Raw genomic sequence first — 21,424 nt, forward strand, 5'->3', positions numbered from 1 at the left:
CTTTTCTTCCAAGTGGATTATCTCAAGTATTTTGTCATAGCAACAGAACGTTGACTTATACACCCACAAAGTGCACTGCAGGAAGAAATGTAGTTGTTCTTGCCTTATCATCCACACATGCATTCTTGCAACCTGAATTTCTAAAAGAAACAAATGAGTGGGGGTGTTTGCCTCGTTCTGCCAAAAAAATATATATTCTATTGAATATAGTAGTCTGTGCTCTCTAACTGCTTCAGAGCCTTTATGAGGCATATGAAAACTGTGAGAGAAGTTGAGCATGGGCTGTAGCTGCACATTAAGCCATAAACAAAGTCACATCTGTAGTGTGTTGTTCTTTTTGTTGTTGTTGTTTAGTTGTAGTTGGACACAGTACCTTGATTTTATTTTTTTATGTGGTGCCGAGGATCAAACCCAGGGCCTCATACATGCTAGGTGATCTTTCTACTGCTGAGCCACAACTCCAGCCCCATAGTGTAGTGGTCTTAAAGCCAGCATCAAGTTCTCCTAAAGGAAGTCAACTCTGGCTTACCTTCCTGGCTCTAATCTTTTGGTCATATGACTTAGCAAAAACACTTTCCTATATACTGGAGACAGCACTTGGATCCTTTGTGCAGGGTATCTATGAAAGTACAGTGTACCTCAAGGACTGACATAGGCTATACATAGTAGGTACTCAATAAATGTTGAGCACTCCTGTCCTTTGTGAGAAGCCAGGGACTGGCTGGCTTATGCTTTTGGTCATGGCTAACAAGCAAGTCAAGAGACACTCTTTGACTGTTGAGAGCCACAGCCAAAGGGGCCCCAGCAAACTTCCAGCTGCCAGCTGATGATTGGCTCACAGCGGCCCCAGCAACATCTAGCTGATTGGCTCCTCTGCGGTGATGCTCATTGGGCTGTTTCCCTGCCCTTTCAGACCACGGAGCTGCTCATTGGGGGACTTTTTTGGCTCCGCCCACGTGACCCAGCCAATCGGCCTCAAGAGCAGGAGGATTGTGAGAGGTGGAGAGAAGCTTGTGTGGGAGAGAGAGGCTTGTGGAAAGCCGGTGGTGGCAGTTGAGGCTCTGAGGGTTTTTCCTGAGAGGCTGTTTTGTTTGGCGTGTGTGGTTCTAAAAATAAAGTTAGTTTCTTTTGACAAGTGGCTCCTGATTGTGCCCAGCCAGACTGCGGCATTTGACCACTTACCATCCATAAACTTTGTGCTTTATTTTTTCTCCCCTGAATCCTACCCAGGGTGTGTGTGTGTGTATAAACCTTAAAAGGACTCACCACATCTAAGGAAACTTATGTGAAGAATGTAAGACAAGAATCACTACCTTGTTGACTGGTGAGATATGTTTTTCCCTGATAAGAAAGCTTTGGAGTAAATTCTACCTAGATGGTTTCTTATTGTGCTCAAGGGGAACATGGTTTTCAAAGAAATGTGTTGGTGAATCAGCATTTATCATCTCACTTTATTCTTATCTCTTGGGTATTCAAGAAATGGATTTCTTCTAGGAAAATTTCCAGTTTAATTCTCATAATTCCTTGAACAAACAGTGTCTGGGAGCGTGTGTGTGTGTGTGTGTGTGTTTATTTGTTTCATCTACTGCATCCTTAAATAGGTTTGAAAATTTATCAGCCTGTACTTCACTTGTTTGGTTCAGTTGACTCCAGGTGTTTCCTAGAAGTAAAATACACAACGTGAGTATTTTTGACACCGTGAAGTCATGTGCTACACTTCAGGTTCAGCAAATGAAAAAGTATTCTTTGCAACAAGAAAGCTGTATTTCTAGGTAGTAACTATCAGTAAGAATATGCATTTGCTTATTTCAGGTGCTACATCTGACATTCACGAGGGCACATAATCCTGTAGATACAGAATAGAATTTCCTGAAGAAAAATGGTAATTAAAACAATAGACACTATCTTGGAGTGAATTATAAGGAGAAATATGTAAACTTTTTTATTCCAATGAATTCTAGTACATGAAAACATACACTTATATTTGTATTGTTCCACAATTCAGTATAGAAAGTAGAAGTCACTCAAAACAGAAAGAAGTTAAGCACAGAAAGGCAGGTCCTAACCAACCATCAGAAGGGTTGAAGGGGCTGATTCAATATGAACCTTCAGGAACATTATAGAGAAAGGGAGTACATTCCTGGAACTGTGCTTTCACCAGAGACTATCACTGCCTCAATTCTTTCCCAACAATGCAGTAGAGGGAGAATGGACACCTGTACTAATCCACTGACCAGTAACTCAGATCACAAAACTGTTAGGGCCTCCACAAATTCTTTATACCCAGGGAACTGGGGAATGGATACAGGCATGCTGTCTCTGTCAGTTTTGTGTTGCTATAACAGAATACTTGAAGCTGGTCATTTATAATAAACAAAAACGGTTTGGGCTCACAGTTCTAGAAGCTGGGAAGTATAAGATTGAGGGATCTGTATCTGGGGAGAGTCTTCTTGTTGTATCTTAACATGGTGGAAGGCATCACATGGTGAGAGAATATGTGCACAAGAGAGGAAAAAGGAGGCAGAACTCGTAATTGTATTGGAACCCATTCACACTATAACTAACCCACTCATGATAATGACATTCATTCACAAGGTCAGGGCACTGCTGACCTAATAACCTCTTGACAGTCCCACCTCTCAACACTGTTGAGTTGAGTATTAAGTTTTCTAACACGTGAACTTCGGGGACATATTCAAACTATAGCAGATACTACAGCAGGGATATCTGTTACTTTCTTTATTTCCCGATTCAGCAGAAAGGGAAATAACTGGAAGAAAATGGTTCCACCTCAATGTTTCCTTTCATATCTCATGAATGCATTCACTAAGAGAAAAATCTGCACTCAGAACCCTTGTTGCAAGGGAGTATTAAAGTGTAATTTTTAGCTGTTCAATGTATCTAGCTAGGATGAGTATGGAATAGAGGTAAATTGATTTAATTCAGAATAGTTAGCACTTCATTTACATAGCAGGTGGCTCATAGCTAGCCTTTTCCCCATTGCACCGTGTAGTAATCTCTGACATAGCATTAATATTTTAATGTGCCCATTTGTGTGTCTTCCTAGGATTGCATGTATATTCCTTAAAATAGTTACTTATAGCTCTAGAACTGGTACATATCAGAGATCAAGCAAATGTCTGTTAAATGCATAAATGGATTATCTTTGCTATGCTTTGGCTTCAAAGGCAGGTGCTTTGTCTTATAGACTTTGGTGTAACTGGCTTCTGGCACTAGATCTGGCCTACATTACAGAAGAAAGTGACCTGAATATAAAATGCATGTTTCATCATTCTCATATTCAATTGAAATGCCATTCTAATTCCTTTATATCAAGATTGCCATTTCCTTGAGCAGATTCCACTTTAAAATCCTGTTTTATACTGTGACTGCTACTACTATGACTACTACTAGTACCACTTGTTCATCCTTAGTGCTTATTATATTCTAAACATGTTTCCAAGATCATTTTATCCTTATCCTGAAGGTAAGACTATTATTGACTACAGTCCTTTATATGCAATTATCTGAAAGCCAAACATTTAGCTTAGTGACATAGAAACACCCCCATGACCATAGTTAAGATGAAGAAATAGACCACTCTCAGTCCTGCTGAAGCACCCCATCCTCTCCTCATTTCCAATCACAATTCCTTTTTTTTGTATGAATATCACTGTTTTCCTAATATCCATGTTTTTCTCTTCCTTGCTTTACTTCAAACTTTTATCTCTTTAGTTTGCTTTCCTATAAATTATTGTCCAGCTTTAGCTAAGTTTGTGCTTTATATAAATGAAATGTACCATAGAAATCCTTTGGTGTTTATTTTTATTAATGCTGTTATTCAATACTCTGCTTGGGGGAGGTGATCCTGTTGCTATGGGTAGCTTCAGATTGCTCATTTTACTGTATATAGAATTTCATTGTATTAACTTTTTCAAATTATTTACCCATCCTTCTCTTAAAAGTTACTTGGATGATTTCTGTTTGGGCCTACTATGAATTATGCTTCTGAGATCATTCTTGTACATTTTCCTGGTAAATGTTTAGGAACTGATCTCCATGGAGAAAAGTTTTGGGTGCAGCACTTGCCTATTTCTGTGATGTAAATTCTCTCACCTAGCTAGTATCAGTTCACCAATGTAAAGTCACTAAAGGTGGGGTTGGGAGATATGCAGCAATAGCTCTCGTAAGCTGGTGCAAGCTCTTTTCAGCATGCCACTACCTGGAACATGTGTCTTTATTTCTATATGGTGTATATATATGAGTGAATTGACTCATATATCAAGTTTATATTCAACCAGGAGATAGCACCATGTTATTTCCAATGCGCTTGTCCCATTTACAAATCTTTTAGGAGTTCATGAGAGTTCTAGTTAGTCCACACCTTTGCCAACAAGGTGCTATTCTCTGTCATTTTCTTTTTTACCATTTCTGGCATATGATAGTGATTTTAATCCATCTTTCCCTTATATTAATACCAATGACATTTTACCTTTTGCTTGTTGACCATTTGAATAACCTCTTCTAGAGAAGTTCCTATTAAGTCTCTTGTCTAATTTCCCAATGGGTTGTCTGACTTTTTTTTTTTTTTTGAGAAATGTTGATTTTTAAAATTTTTTAAATTTTTTAAAAAATTGTTCTTATTAGTTATATATGACAGCAGAATGCATTTCAATTCATTGTACACACATGGAGCACAACTTTTCATTTCTCTAGTTGTACATGATATAGAGTTGCACCATATGAGCAGTCATACATGTACCTGGGGGTATGATGTTCATCTCATTCCACCATCTTTCCTGCCCCCATGCCCCCTCCCCTGCCATCCCACCCCTTTGCCCAATCAAAATTCCTCCATTCTCCCCATGCCCCTCTCCCCATTATGGGTCAGTATTCACTTATCAGAAAGAACATTTGGTCTTTGGTTTTTTGAGATTGGCTTACTTCACTCAGTATGATATTCTCCAGCTTCATCTATTTACCTGAAAATGCTACAATTTTATTGTCTTTTAATGTTGAATAATATTCCATTGTGTATATGAACCACAGGTCATCTAGATTGGTTCCACAGTTTGGCTGTTGTGAATTGAGCTGCTATGAATATTGATGCGGTTGTGTCATTATCATATGCTGATTTTAAGTCCTTTGGGTATAGACTGAGGAGTGGGATAGCTGGATCAAACAGTGGTTTCATTTCAAGTTTTCTAAGGAATCTTCATACTGATTTCCATAGTGGTTCACCAATTTGCAGTCCCAACAGCAATGTATGAGTTTATGACTTTTCTTATTGATGAGTTTGTCATATATTTAGACTACTAGCCCTTGGCTGGGCACTGCTATGGCTTAAATATTATTTGTCCCCTCTAAGACTTGTGTTAAAATTATTGAGAGTTGGAGATTAGTGTTTAGGTCAAGGGGGCTGAGACCTTATAAATAGATGGATGATTTTCTTGTGGGAATGGTTTAGTTATTGTGGGAATTTGGTTTTTTTTTTTCCTTTCTTCCATATATACCTGCTTCCTGTTCCATTTTCTCATCATAATTTGAAGGAGCACCTGGCCCTCATCAGATGCAGTAACTTGATCTTGGACTTTGCAGCCTCAAGAAGTATAAGCCAGACCTCTTTTCTTTATATATTATTGAGTCTATGGTATTCTGTTATAGAAATAGAAAACAGACTAAGACAGATATGTATGATGAAAATATTTTCTCAGGCATTGGATGTCTTGACTTTTATCTCTTTTAATGATGATTTTTGATAAATATGAGTATTTGACTTGAATGTACTCAAGTACTTTTTTCTTTCATTTGTTTAAAAATTATTTCCTTGTCATGAGATCCTAAAGATCCCAAAGATATCATGACAAACTTTGACATGTTGTGATCTATGTAAAGCTGAGCTGATTAAAACATTTTGTCCTGATATGCCAGAGATTTGGTCTCTCTAAATCGAAGGAGCAACAGAGTTAAATCCCAGCTCTTACCTGAGGAAGGCACTGAGGGGACTGGGGTGGTCAGAGAGCCTGGCAAGGTAAACTCTCCCCACTGATGAGCTTTCCAGGAGGGCAAAGCCAGACTACTCCTCTGCCCAACCATGAAGTTGGTAGTCAGGGAGCGGAAGATGACAGAGCTGTCATCTGTCCTGGAAGGAGCAGATCCTCAGCATTTGAGCCACTACTGTACATGGTCTTGCCAGGTCCACTGGGCTCCCAAGTTCCTACGTCCACAGTCATACATACACAACTATACAGTGGGGCTCACTGCCATCCTGGGTCCCTATCACTGAACCACAGATAAGCAGCCACACTCAGCCCCAAAGTGTCACAGGGAGCCAAGTAAGTGCATATGTAATCACAGCTTCCCCACAGGTGTACCTACAGTTAGAAGGTGCACATGAGAGCACACGCATGCACACACACAGGCATGTGACACACACCAACACAACCGTCTATAGACACAAAGCCCTTCAGATGGTCACATAATGACTTGTAGAATCACAGGTGCCCTCCTGTTTTATTCTGTAAATTTTTTTGGTCTTACTTTTTATATTTAGATCCAGAACTGATTTTTGGTATGAAGTAGAAGTCAATATTTGATTATCTCAGCACCATTTATTAAGCAGTCATTTTCTCCCAACTGCTTTTCCATTAGAAATTTGTCCTAAATCATGTGTCAATATGTAAGTGAACCTGTCTTTGTACCTCCTACTTGGTCCTACTTTTTTATTTGGATTTATGACAATTGAAGACAGGCCAGCTTACTTTTAACAAATTTTGCTACCCAGTATTGCTCTTCATGTATATTTTGGCTACTCTTGGTTGTGTATATCACTTTACACATTCAAATTGGCTAATCTGAAGAAAAAAGGAAACTAGCTGAAGGATTAGTTGGGATTCATTGAATGTATAGATTAATTTCTGAATAATGTACATCTTTAAAATACTGAGTCTTCAATTTAAAATGCGGAGTATATCTCTCAATTTATTCAAGTCATTGTAAATTTTTAAAAAAATGTCTTGGTTTCTACATAGAAATTTTGCTCCACTTTTGTGAAACTTTTATCCCTAAGTATATTTTATATAAATAAATTTATTTATACATATTTGTGTATATAAATATGTATTAATTCTATATATAAATAAATATTTATTTATAAATTTATTTATATATGATTGTTGATTTTTACTCTTTTTTTTTTGCAGTGATAGGAATCAAACTCAGGGCTTTGTACCTACTGAGCAAGTGCTTTACCATTGAACTACATTCCTAGTCTTAGATGATATGTTTGATGTTATTGATAACACCATTTTAATTTTAAATTTTGAGTTTGTTGATGGTACTAATACAATTAACAGTTTTTACATAGATTCTAAACCTACAAATCTTGCTACTTTTTTATTAACAACTTATAAGTTTACCATTTATTTTCTATGTGCACGATCATAATTTGTGCATATCTGGCATTAACCAAACTTGAGGTCAAGAGCATAGATTGTCCAGTTTATCTAAGACTTTTGACACCAAGTGAAAGTTCAGGGGTTTCCCAAAACCAACTTCAGGTTTGAACATTTGCTGGAAAGACTCAGAACTCACTGAATGCTATTTACCAATAGTCATGTTTATTAAGGGAAAAGATATAAATCCAAACCATCCAAAGGGAGAGACACAGAGGCAGGGTCTGGGAAGGCATGGAGCATCAGTTGTCCTCTCCCAGTCATGGATGGCACTTCTCCTCCTGGTCATGGGTGACAATATGCACAGAGTGTTACAACCAGGGAGGATCACCTGAGCTTCCATGTCTGTAACTTTTCCTGTGGTTCATTGTGTAGGCATGATTGATAGAATCATCTCTAGTCACCCTTCCACAGAGGTTGGGCTGACAAGAATCGACTCACTAGCATATGAACTCTAAGGTGGGGTCTGAGGGATTCCCCATAAATAACAAAAACGCATTTACCACTGTGGAAATACCAAGTATTTCCAGGTTCCCTTCCAGGAGCTGGAACATAGACCTCTCTTTGGAGGACACATTCCTTACTCCACAATGACTATTTTTTTTTACTTTCTTCCCAATTTTACTCATGTCCAATTGTTTTTCTTTTTGGTATACTGCACTGGATTGAATTAGTACAATGGTGCTAATGGTAGGTGATGGTGTTCTGTTCTTGATTTCGAAGAGGATAGTTTCAACATCACCTTTAAGGTAAATGTTTGGTGCAAGTTCTCTGTAGATATTCTTTATCAGTTTGGGAAAACTAATTAGTTGTTAAGAACAAGATTTTTTTCTTCAAAAAATAAATTGAATTTTATATTTCATCACATCTGATGAAATAATCACATAATTTTCCTTCTTTTACACTCAATATGGAGAATTATATTGATTGGATTTTTAAAGTTCTGATGATATAATAAAATTCTCCTTTATTCTGTCAATATGGAGACCCACATTGATGAAATCTCTGTCAAACTAGTAAACATTGATGGAATAAACACAATCTGGTCATGATTTATACTTCTCATACTTATTGTTTAATTAAATAATGAATTATATAAATATAACATAATTTAATTGTGTATAAATAATTCATTATTTAATTAAGTAGCTTATTTAATTAAATATTTGTTATTTAATTAAGTAATGAATTAATTAAATTGAATAATTAAATAGTTGACATTATTTAATTCTTAAATGTTTAGCAGAATTCTCTTGTGTAATGGGCCAAACTTAAATGATAGGTTCAATGTTTTTAATGATTATAGAGATACACAGATTTTCTGTTTCCTTTTATGTTACCTCTGTTAAGTTTGTGCTTTTCTATACCTATTTGTTACTTTTAAATACATCATCATAAAGTTGTTCTTTGTATCCTCTTATTATGTTGTAATGAATACAGAGTCTGTAGTTATTGCCTGTGGATCACCAGTTATTTTCTGCCATCATTTTGAGGATTTCACTTCATTATCTTCTGACTTTAGTTTTTTTTTGCCTCAGAACATAGTTGATAGTTGTTTCTCCTTTCAAGGAAGTCTGATTTTTTTTACTATCTGCTTTTGAGATTTTTTTTAACTTTATTTAACTTCAATTTCCCTGTGATGTGTGCATAATGTGTGCATATTTGTGTGTGTGTGTGTGTGTGTGTGTGTGTAGTGTAGTGTGTGTGTGTCCCCTACTGGAGGGTTATTAAGTCTTTTGCCTTTTAATAATTTTGAAAAATTCTCTCAAATCTTGCCTCTCCTCCATTCTTTGTCTTATTTCTTCCATTATTTATTCCAGGAAACATTATTTTATGTATCTTAAAACTGTCATCACTATATGTTCTTTGATGTGTGTGCATGAAGGAGGATTCACAGGGGTGTGTGTGTGTGTGTTCTTTTTGTTTCCCTGTGTCTCATGCTGGATCTTTCCTTCTGCCCAACTTCTAGCCCATAAATTCTGCTGTTGAACCCGTCCTCATGTTCTTATTTCAGCCATTCTGTTTTATAAATTAAAATTTTCTGTTTTATTCTTCTCCAAATTCGTCATTTTAAAAGGTTGTTAGTTCTTAGATAAAATCTCTAATCTAGACAAGAACAAATGAAGTGAAAAATCTATGAAACATTCCAATATATGGAGTCCCAGTAGTTCTTTTTTTTTCTTTTTTTTTTTTTTCTTTTCTGGTGGTTTGCATGTGGTTTTAAGTGTGCCTGCTTATGCTTTATGCTCAAGGCATAGTAACTGGGATTTAATTTGCTGTAAAATTTTAAGAACTAAGATAAACATGCTTTCCTCCAGTGACCACTTTGGTTTTCTTTTGCCAAACACTTGGGGTCACTAGTAATTCAGAGTCACATGAGTCCAATTTGGAATTAAGAGGATCCATGTTTGAGCGATAGCCCATGCATGTGTTGGTTGACATATGGCTGAGGTAATTTGTCTAAATTACCTAGCTTTCTATTGTGGAAGGATGAAGAATAGGAGTATTCTTTTTGAGCACAACCATGACAGGTCACTACCCAGTTTAAATATTTTTCATGGCTTCCTATGGCACTTTGAATAAAATCTAGATTATATTCATAGTTAAAATCCAGAGGTTGGGCCTCTGGCTTCTTCAGTTTCATTACTTTTTTTCAGGTTTCCTGATGTGAAGTGCTATTTTCTGTTTCCAAGCAAGATTTCTCCTTCCTCTAACTAGATTACTTACATATGGCTCATTGAATGGTTTATTCTAACTCATCTTTTAGTTTACAAAAGATGACTTCTGCAGGTCAAGGGAAGACTTTATCTAATTTAGCTAATTTGTCCAAACCCAACTTACTATTCTAATCACTGGCCTTTATAATACTTATTAAAATCTGTAATTATTTGTTTCTTATTAATTTTTGCTTATTTAGTTTTTATCTCTTAGCACTAGAATGTACACTTTGATAACTGGGGCTGTTTCTCTAGTAGTTACTAGGATGACTCATACATCACAAAATAATTATCATTAAGTGGATATATGATAAATCAAGTTTGCATTAAATGCTGAGGATACATGCTAGAAATAGAAGCCATCATAGTTTTGTCATCTTTGTTGTAGTTGTAGCACTGGGGTAGTTAAAAATAGTAATACAGCAGTGAAAGGCAGTTAGTGTCATGCTGACTGAGTTTGATTCCTTATCTGCCCAGTACTACTAGTTGTTTGACCTTGAACAAGTTAACTAACTTCACCGTGAGTCAGGTTTTGCTACCTTTAGAAGAGTGATAATCAAGTCTTCATCTTATTTAATCATGAGGCTAAATATGTTTTCAATTTAAGATTTTTTTCCTAGGTGGGGATGGCATATGCCTGTAATTCCAGCTACTCTGGCAGCTGAGTCAGTAGGATGGCAAATTCAAGGCCAGACTGGACAATTTAGTAAGATCTTGTCTCAAAATAAAAAATAAAAATGAATGAATGGGGCTGAGGTTGTAGCTCAGTGGTACAGCACTTGCCTCACACGTGTGAGGCACTAGGTTCACTCTGGAGCAACTACATAAAAATAAAAAAATAAAGATATTGTGAAAAAAGTAAATTAAATAAAGATATTGTGTCCATCTACAACTAAAATTTTGTTTTTAAAAATGACTGCAATCTCCTTGAGTTCAGTGTCCAGAACCAGAAAAAAAACTAAAGAATTTTTCTTATCTTAGAAAAGTAATCTGATATATATATATATATATATATATATATATATATATATATATATATATANATATATATATATATCTATCTCAGTAGGATGGCAATATATTATATATATTATATATATATAATCTACAGCAATCCTAATCCCAATAGTGTCAAGGGAAGTTCCTCTAGTCAAACCATGTTAATATTTTTGCAATAAAACATATAAGTATAAACCATACATGGAATAATTTAGCTATAAATGGATGTATGGTAGTTCAGCTCAGATTGAACTGCAAAACTTGGTTTTTAGAGTTAATTCTTAGGAATTCAAATGCATATAGTACCACAGAATTTTAGAAATGGTAATAATCTTACTGATTTTTAAATCTTTATTTTGTTGATTTATTTTTATGTGGTGTTGAGGATCAAACCCAGTGCCTCACACATGCTAGGCGAGCACTCTACAACTGAGCCACAACCCCAGCACCTTACTGACCATTTTTATAACTTCTCCAATTTTAGTGATAAGAGAAACTAAGATGCAGAAATATCAGACAACATTCCTAAGATCCCATAGCTCATTTCTAGCAGCACTAGAGACTGACTGTAGTGTCCCCTTCACCATATCTGATCTAAAACTTAGATCATTTTATGTCACACTTGAAAATTAGAACCAACTGATCCAATGTTTAAACTATTAAATGTGGCTGACTTTCTCATGATCAGTGGGTAATTTTTTTTAACCGTCCCAAAGTATGAGCTTCTTAGTTGGTGATGATTATGAGGAGGGAAATGGTATTATATCAAATGTCTTTATGAGGTAGTGAGGAAGACACATGTAAGAGATGATCTTAAAATAGGAGCTTACATACGAGGCTTCCAGATGGACACTAAATGTCCAATGTCACCCTGATTTTGTATTATAGAAAAAAATTATGATAAGCTAATAGGGAAGTTAGGGCTGTCAAATGGTATTATCTGTAGAGTACTACACTTATTCCCTTTTCAAAGTGGGAAAAAAGCGTTCCTTTTATTACTCCTTATCTCACATACCAAGTTATATCCGAAAAATGTGTATGATTGGCTTATGATTGGCTGACATATACCTTAGTTATTGAGATTCAGGTCTTTATTAGTAGTGGCATATTAAATACTAGACCATCTTCACTCAGTGAAAACGCTAGAATTACCTGAAGGGAAAGTTATGTGTGCTTTTATAAAATAGAGCCCATCCTTTTACAGGAGAAGGTTTTAAAGTGAAGCCTGAATTAGCATTTAATAATATGGACATGGGGATTACAACCTTTTAGAGTAGTAGTGGTAGGATAATGGAGTGAATGAAATAGTGCCATTTCATAGACTGCCTCAATGTTTTCTTTCTAGTCATCTCAGGCAGGAGAGTCTCTGAAGGCAGAGTACCATAGACATAGTGTGGGACGCATCTGCAACTGTTCACAGGAAAATGTCAAATGAAGGGGCAGCAGTGTTACAGATCAACATTGCCATCGAAAAAGGAAATGCATGCAAATCTCTGTCTTTGGGTGTACATTTTTCCATTTGAAATAATCCAAGAGATTTGCCAATCGGGGCATGGTGTGCATACTTGCTGGCACAGAAGACTAGTTTCTTGGAACATAAATTTCACATTTTATAAGTGTAACTGAAGATACATTTTCAGGCCCTATTGAAGGAGAAGGGGAGACTCCTAATTTACAAGCAATTTGGCTCTTGATGTATACCCTATATATTTTTAGTGTCTTTATTTTTGGATGGAATTTCTATTTTGTTATTGCAAAAAAGATCCACAAAAGGATAAATCAAAGGTAGTTATTGTCCATATTTTGTGTACCTTCCAGATTTTCCTAGGCACCTATTTGTGATTTTTAAATAACAAACAATGAGTACACTAAGCAAAGAGTCTTAAGGTTTCTTTTTCATTCATAATCATAGAGTGAACCATCTTCCATGTCAGTAAATATCTTCCTGCATAACTTGATAGCTGGAAAAATCGTAATAACAAAGTGTTTTCTAGAACCAGCCATGTGCTATGTATTTTGCATTCTCTTTTTACAGTATAATCTTCACAATGACCTTATAAGATTAGTATTATTATTAATAATTATTATTTTTATCATTTTATAGGCAAAGAAATCAAAGTCTAACTTAAATAAGATTTCCAAGTTCACATATGTAAAGAGTAAGGAAAATCAAATTGAAATTCACTCAAATTACAAGAGTTTATGCCTAGAATCATTTTGCTCAGGTATACATAATATCGAGCCCTTCCCTATTGTCAGATATCTACATTGCTCCTCTCTCCTGCCTTCTGTCCTTCCCTCCTTCCTTTGTTTCTATTACAAACAGCTGTTCGCTAAGGGGCTAGTGAAATCGTGATACATGACCTCAAAGATTAAACACCTGGGTAGAGTCACTGCTCACCAGATACCTGGGATCCGTTGTCCCAGATTCAGATCCCTTGCCATTCAGCAGATTCACATGACAGGTTTTGGCCAATGAACTGATCAGCTGATGTCACTTTGTGGAGAAGGTACAGAAGACCAGCAGAATTCTGCACTGGCTTCTTCCCACCTGGTTAACCTTGAGTTGACAAAACAACACAAACAAAAACATGTGAAATCACAGGGCTGTTAGGTTTGAACTTCTCACATGCAATGGGGACTAGGCAATATCTAGCAGAAATCACATTCATTTACACTCTGGATCGACATTATATTCCTAGGACTCTTTCCCAGTCACCCAGAAAGAAGGGGCGGGGGGAGAACAAGGAAGGAAGGAAAGTGAGGGAGAATAATGAATGCGACAAGACTATAAAATGCAAAGGAAATGAATCCGAGTGTTTGTGAACATGCACGAAGGGCATTACTTCATCTTTTACTTTTTAGAGCTTAATCTGTCCTCTACTTAAATTGAAAACAGTATCTATTGACTTTGGAGATATGTCCTTGTGATATTTGTGTTGCTTTCGCTTGTCTTTCTGTTCATTCATGCATACGCTTGTACATTTTCCTGATTCAGAGAGAGATCAAAAAGCAGTTCCTATGTTTTTACATTGATGTCAAGGTGGCATCAAGGCTAGCTGCATAAGAAACAGATAGTATTCTGAGTTATCTGTGGGAAAAGCAGAGTTTATTTTTAGGAATTGAGTTTAAAATCCTTAAGAAGACACAGGAGATTTGGGGATGACTGCAAGTTTTGGTTTTATAACACAAACTAAGATCCATTTCGTTTATACACACAGCACACAGTATCTTAATTTCCTCCAGGGATTTGACTTCATTTGCATTTGAGAGAGTGCAGTTTTGTAAGGTCTCCTTTCTTCTTTCCCTTTGAGTAAAACGTTAGTGCTGGTGCATTTATCGCCAACCTTCTGAAAGATAAAGTGCTGTTCATGTTTTCTCCCAAGGTCTCACTAAATGGAGCATCCGAGGCAATGGGGATCTATAACAATACCCACCTTGTAACACATGTATTGTCTCTGAACATTTTGCAGTGAACTCCTTTCAGAGTGAGGCTCCCACCTCAGCGCCCATGCTTTGGCCCTGCGCCTCATTCAGAAGGCGACCTGTGACCAGCACACAGAATGGGGAAAGTATGAGAAGAATACCTAATGCCAGATGAGGAGAATGCCTAATGGACTGAGAGCCGGCAGATGCGCAGAATCTGGCCCTGACAGATCACAACACTGCTTTGCTGTGCACAGTGACGTGGAAGGTTTTTGAAGAGGGAATCTCTGCCCTACGCAGTTGTTGGTTGGCGCGTGATCACAATACATAATGAGCCGGCAGCAGCAGAGCTGAGAATGATACCAGCTGTTCAGTGGTCTATTGTTCATCTTTTCCTGGGTAAAGCTGCTAGATGAACTGATAGCCACAGGGCAATAATCAAGATGGGAAATATAAGCATTATGGCTGCTGCCACACACTTATAATAAACATGCAGGACACTGTCTTAACACTAGCCACGGAAAAGTTGTAGGAGAGGGGAAATTGCTACCCCAGAAATGGCTGTAGGAATGACCATCTGATGAGAAAGAGGCAGGAGAGGTTCCTAAAGAGAAGCTTCATTGTTGGAGAAGACTTTGGTCATCTAATCAAATGTGAGTTGGCACTTTTTCTAGTGAAAACAGGTAGGAAAGGTTTTGGAAAATCTGTTTTCTTTGCCCTTGTCATATTCTTGGCCAAGGTAATGATTTGCATATAGAGGAAGAAGTCACAAAGGGTGTTGATTGACCTGCGGGGTTCTGAGTCATTTCCAGGTTTGGAGGCCAACAGATGGTAGCATTGTTCACGGAGGTGGGGAAACTAAGAAGTAGGAATTTAGCCAGGTGTGGTGGTACACGCCTGTGTACCTCCTAGCAGCCTGGGGAGGCTGAGACAGAAGGATTTCGAGTTCAGAGCCAGCCTCAGCAATTTAACAAGGCCCTAAGCAACTCAGTTAGATCCTGTCTCTAAATAAAATAAAAAATTGGGCTGTGGATGTGGCTCAGTGGTTGAGTGCCCTTGAGTTTAATCCCCAGTAACCCCCTGAAAAAAAAGTAGGACTTTATATTTTTATTTTTTCCCATTTTTATGGGTACATTATAGTTGTATGTAATGATGGGTTTATTATTTCATATTCATACATGCATACAATGTAACAATATAATTTGGTCAATATCATTCTCCATTATTTTTTTCCCTCTCCTATTCCCTTCCTTTGACTCCTTTCCTATATACTATTGATCTCCCTTACATTTTTTTTATGAGATTTCTCTCCCTACCTTTCTTTTCTTTAGCTTCTACATACAACCCTTAGCTTTCTAAGTTTGGTTGTTTTGCTTAACATAATTTTCTCAAGTTTCATTCAGTTTCCTGCACAAAAGTATGGAATGCTTCATGGATTTACCTGTCATCTTTCACAGAGGTCATGGTGATCTTCTTTCACAGAGGTCACTTAAATTTTAGCATGCGGGCTGTTGAAGCCAGCATAACAAGAAAAGGAATTTATAATGAGCACCATTTTGTATAGGCCCACTGGAATCTTGTAGTGAAACATTCTAATGGAGAAGTTTACTGAAAGTATAGGATTAAAGAAGAGGAGCTGACGGTCCAAGCCCTCTAATCATGTCTTTCTGGTGAACAGTCCCCATCTTGAAACTACCAAAAGGTCCCTGCCAAAATTTATCTCATTTACAAAAATTTATCTCATTTAGAAAAAGGCATTCTTATCCCACAGGAGATTCTATGCCAGGGATTAAGATCTTGTCTCTTAACCTTATTAGTCTTCTAAACTTGTTCCTAGTCAGAGAGACTCATTTTCACCTGTGACCCTTACAAATGCTAAAGGATACAAACTCAATCAGCCACATGCTAACTTGCAGGAAGTTTTCTTTTCCTATCATTGGATTCTCCTATCTTCCATCTTGATATCATCTTCTAGTATTGGAGTACCTGGAATACCAAAATAGCAATCAAAAGACTGCTTTGTGAGCAAAGGAGATGGGGTATTTTACTGGGCAGTGGTAAGGCCCAGAGAATGATCTCTGTTCTGTATTTGTGCATGTCCTCAGTAACTGGAAGATTTGTGCATCCTAGTTCACTATCTCTTTTCCTAGATGGTCTTAGGTAAACATGGCTGGCATCTGACTTTTGAACTTTGTTTTCTATGCTGTCAAGCCACACCTTCCGTTCATAAACTTTCTGCAAACAGAATAATTTATAATTGGTATTTCTGTTAAAGAAATGATTGTCTTGCCAGGCATGATGGTGCGTGCTTGTAATCCTAGAACTCAGGAGGCTGAGGCAGGAGCTTTGCAAGTTTAAAGCCAGCCTCAGCAACTTAGTGAGGTCCTAAGCAACTTAGAGAGACCCTGTCTCAAAATCGAAAGAAAAAATAAAAAGGGCTGGTGTTGTGGCACTGTGTTAAAGTGCCCCTGGGTTCAATCCCCAGTACCAACAAAGAGAGAAAGAAAGAGATGACAGCTTTATTTCCCCTGACTCTTCGCAAAGTTTTGAGAACTCTTCCTAAACTTTGTATTTCAACAGTCTTTTGGAATTCTCTTTCAGCAGTCTACTCATAATGAAACTTGGAGCATGGATAGGGGGTTCCTTGTCTCATAAATTCGAAAAATAAAATCTATAGACAAAAGTGTGAGAGCAAAGCCACAGGATTCATTAGAGTAATAGAAAGAAAGCAGAGCTCACACAAACTAGCTTAGGTAAGAGAAGGGGTTGGGGGCTGGGGATGTGGCTCAAGTGGTAGTGCGCCCCCTGACATGCGTGGGGTACTGGGTTCGATCCACAGCACCACATAAAAATAAAATAAAGATGTTGTGTCCACCAAAACCTAAAAATAAATATTAAAAAAATTCTCTCTCTCTCTCTTTAAAAAGAAAAAAGAAAAAAAAGGGGGTGGGGGTGGGGAAGGGAAAGGAATCCTATGGATAAAAGGTGGAGATTTGCATGGGAAACCGAGAACAGAAACCAACATCTGACCCAGTTTCATGAAGAGGCTGCTCCAAGGCAGTTCAATGACAAAGTTTTGTGGATTTTCTCTCAACTATTCCACTATTAAAGGAACTTAAATACTTTCAAATGTCTGTCTCTATTTTCTATTATGTATGTCTCTATCCTCTTCTTGCCAGTGCCCTTGGCTTCTACTTAGTATATCTATTCTCATGGTCATAGCTTTTGCTTATTCATAATTAAAATTTGTTATGCACCCTGATGGTCTGACAGCATTTTATTATCTTTCTCAGTGATTTTTTTTATTACACTGCTTTCAGTTAATTCTTTTGGTATTTTTCCAATTCATATTTCTAAAAGCAAGTATCTGATTGTTTCTATTTTTTTAATTCTGTTTCTTTTCTATTTGTGGCTACCTTGAGCCACAAGGTAACCACAGAAGCTGTGCAAATGAGGAGATTACTATAAGATATATATACATATAGTGGCTGGGGTTGTAGCTCAGTGATAGAGCACTTACCTAGCACATGTGTGGCACTGGGTTCAGTCCTGAGCACCACATAAAAATAATTTGCATAAAATAAAGGTATTGTGTCCATCTGCAACTAAACATTTTTTTAAATATATGTATATATTTTAAAATATTGGCTACTTAGGACCCAATCATCTCTAGGAATGGTGAGAAGAAACATTTTCCTTAGCAAAGGAGAAACCATTATTGACCAATTTTATTTAAGTATCTTGTTAAGTTTCATACATTTGCTCACTTAATTACTTCCAACAAACATATGGGGTAGATATTATTATCCCCAATTTGTAGAAAAAGAAGCTTAACAAGATTAAATCTCAAATTGTGCAGTTTGTAAGTGGTGGAAAAAGCACTACAACAGAGATTATTTTATTTTAAATGATCCCAAAGCCCATGGTTTAATAGCCTAGTGTCTTTAGAGGTAAAGATCTATTCCTCTAAAAGAGTAGGGTCAAGGTGTTCTTGTGGCCATTGAGCATACACTAGGACTATGTTCTATGACAATATTTAACTTCTAAATGCTTTCTATGTGTCAGGCACTGTCCCAAGTGTTTTAAACAGATTCTTTCCTTGCATCCTCATAATAAACAACCCTATAAATTAGGTGCAATTATTAACCTATTTAATAGATGAAAACTGAGGTACAAAAGGAAATAAAGGTTCAGACAAAGAAAGTAATCAATGTTAATGACAGACCCATGGCTTAAATACAAGTTGGATAAATTCAAACCCTATATACTTATTAAGGTGATAGAGATCGAGAGGGATATCTCAGAGTTTGCCTCTTTTCCACTGAAGACAGAACAGTGGCAACACTTTCTGACTCAGAGAGAGCAATGTGAAACACACATGACAGATAACCTCCTGGCTATAAAGCTTGGGCTAAATAGACTCTTCTAAGAAGTTTGAAAATCACTTTTTCTATACACATTTTTCCTTTTTTATGTCCAAATTACCCTCTTCCTTTAGAAGGTTAGATAATTATTTTTCTGAAATAATTTTAATGTATTTTCACATGTCTCAGTTCTGCTTCTGAAATAATGAGAAAATTCTGCTGTCCAGCGAAGACAGATATTGGCCAGGAATAGGGAAGAGGATGTGACTTGAGCAAGAGTGATGGTAGCTGCTGGAGAGCACAACCCACATGAGGCTTTGGTGGAAAGGGAGGCCCATTTCTCTCCCTGTCCGTGTATGTTCTCCTTGGTTGCAAACCCAATGCCATCTATAATCAGAAATGATAGTCAGTTTTATCATTAAAAGGGTGTTTGGCAATGATGAAATATTTGAAAGACAAATGCCCAGAATTCTGGAAGGGAGACATTCAATTCCATGAAATTTGTCAAGAGACAAAGGCTATCCTGTCCCATACAGGGGCAAGGGGGAAGGACATCTCTTCTGCCTCCCAGCTCTTCTGACTTAGCTCTTGCTATCTTGGTGCTTTGTTGGCCACATGAATGTTTAGCATCCTGACCAGACTGTCAGCTTCTTCAGGCTGGTAGTGATCCAGGTGCCTAGGACAGAGCAGATATTCAACAAATGTTTTCCAAGTATTGTCCAGGGACAAAACCAAGATGTAGAGAAAAGCCTTAGCACAGATCTTCAAGGGTCATGACCCTCTCATCTGTTTCTCATAATCTTCTACCTCATGCATTCCAGCTCCCTGAGGAGCTGAGTTCCAGGTCATCAGAATTTGCCAGATTCTTCCAAGTTTCTGTCTTGCTGACTTCTTCCATCTTCTGGTCAGTAGGAAGACTGTGACTTTCAGCCTGATCCACACACGACTGTATATGAACCAGTAGTGGCACAGGTTCCTGTCACCTTGTCTTCTGCTTCTTCCCAGCCTTTGGTGAAAAACAACCCCAGAATTATAAGTAAAAATGTTGCTGGCTGAGTGACACATCTTCAGGGATCTCCATCATTGGAAGCCATAAAGCTCTCTATCTCTCTCTTATCTTAATATCTTGTGGAACACCGTATTGTGCCCATCCTAAACAAAGGACTGAAATGTACTTGGGAGCTCAGACCCAAGCACAGCACCAGAGTAACACAGCAAATTATGAATGATACAGGAAAATTGTTTCCTTTCTTCAATTCTTTCATTTCATTGAGGATGATAGGGAGGAAATGACTTCTTGGGCCCTCAATAATGAGTCCTGTGTTTCTTAGAGATCTGAATATGAACTGGGGCAGGAAAGAGAAGGAATGAAATAAAGCCAGGTGCTGTTCCAATTTTTGTGGCTGATTTTAGTTGCGCCTTGGGCTTGACTTCATCTTCTGCTTCTTTTCCCCATTCTTTTCACAGTCCTTAAAATGAAATGAGGCAGATATAAAAAGAGAAGGTGAGCATGGTTGAGTCTGCCTCTGCAGAATTTCAGAGAGCACCGAGTTTCTAATATGAAAAGTGATGTAAGAGTTTATCTACTCCAATGACCTCCTTGATAAGTAAAGGAGCTTCCCGCCCACACTCCATGCAGGTGGTGGAAACCAGGGTTCTCTGGGTGGAGTAGGCTGGTGGCAAAAAGACCACACTACACGCAAGTAATTTTTTATAAAGCTGTGGCAGGACGGCTCTTGGACCTTAGGGGCTGGGCTTCCACGCTGGGAAGAGAGATGATGAGCCTGAGTTTGGTTTATTTTTATATGGGGGATACACAAAGGCTTTTCCATAGAATATTCTTCACCAAATAAGACAGGGGGTGAGCTGTTCAAGCCCAGTGGGTTACACCCAAATTCGGGGCTATGAGAAAGCATACTTCCTAGCCGAGCTAAGGCAGTGATCACCTGCAATTTGCAGAGTGGGAGGAGCCACAGTGCAATGCCAGCTCAAAACCTTCTTGGCTGAAGGCCAAGTGAAGATGCTATAATAGCTCAGGGGTGGCCCCTCACAGGAGCTGAAGCTCAGAGAGTTCCAAAGATCTGTCCAAGGTTGTGGGGAGACAGGATAGTGTGGAGATGGGGTCTCAGAGAAGGAGCTGAATCTAATGCCTTTTATTTCTTGTTCAATCCTCATGGCTATGGTATTTGGTTGGGGAAGACAAGTGAATAGTAAACATGTCATTATTGTTGCCATTTCAAGATCTGCCACAGAGCATCAGGCAGATAGAGGTTAACAGTGCTTTACGTATAACAAATATAATATCCCTTGTACATCTGGAGTTTTAGCTAAGATGGAAATTTATTTACCATATTTTTTTTTGGCATTTTGCTTCTCAGTATCTTAAAGAGTAGAGCACAGCTGGATTAATTTCTTTCACATTAAGAAGGTTTCATCTTTGGCTTTCATACTCAAGAATTAATTG

Source organism: Marmota marmota, unplaced genomic scaffold (assembly GCF_001458135.2).
Source record: "Marmota marmota marmota unplaced genomic scaffold, marMar, whole genome shotgun sequence".
Lineage (NCBI taxonomy): Eukaryota > Metazoa > Chordata > Mammalia > Rodentia > Sciuridae > Marmota > Marmota marmota.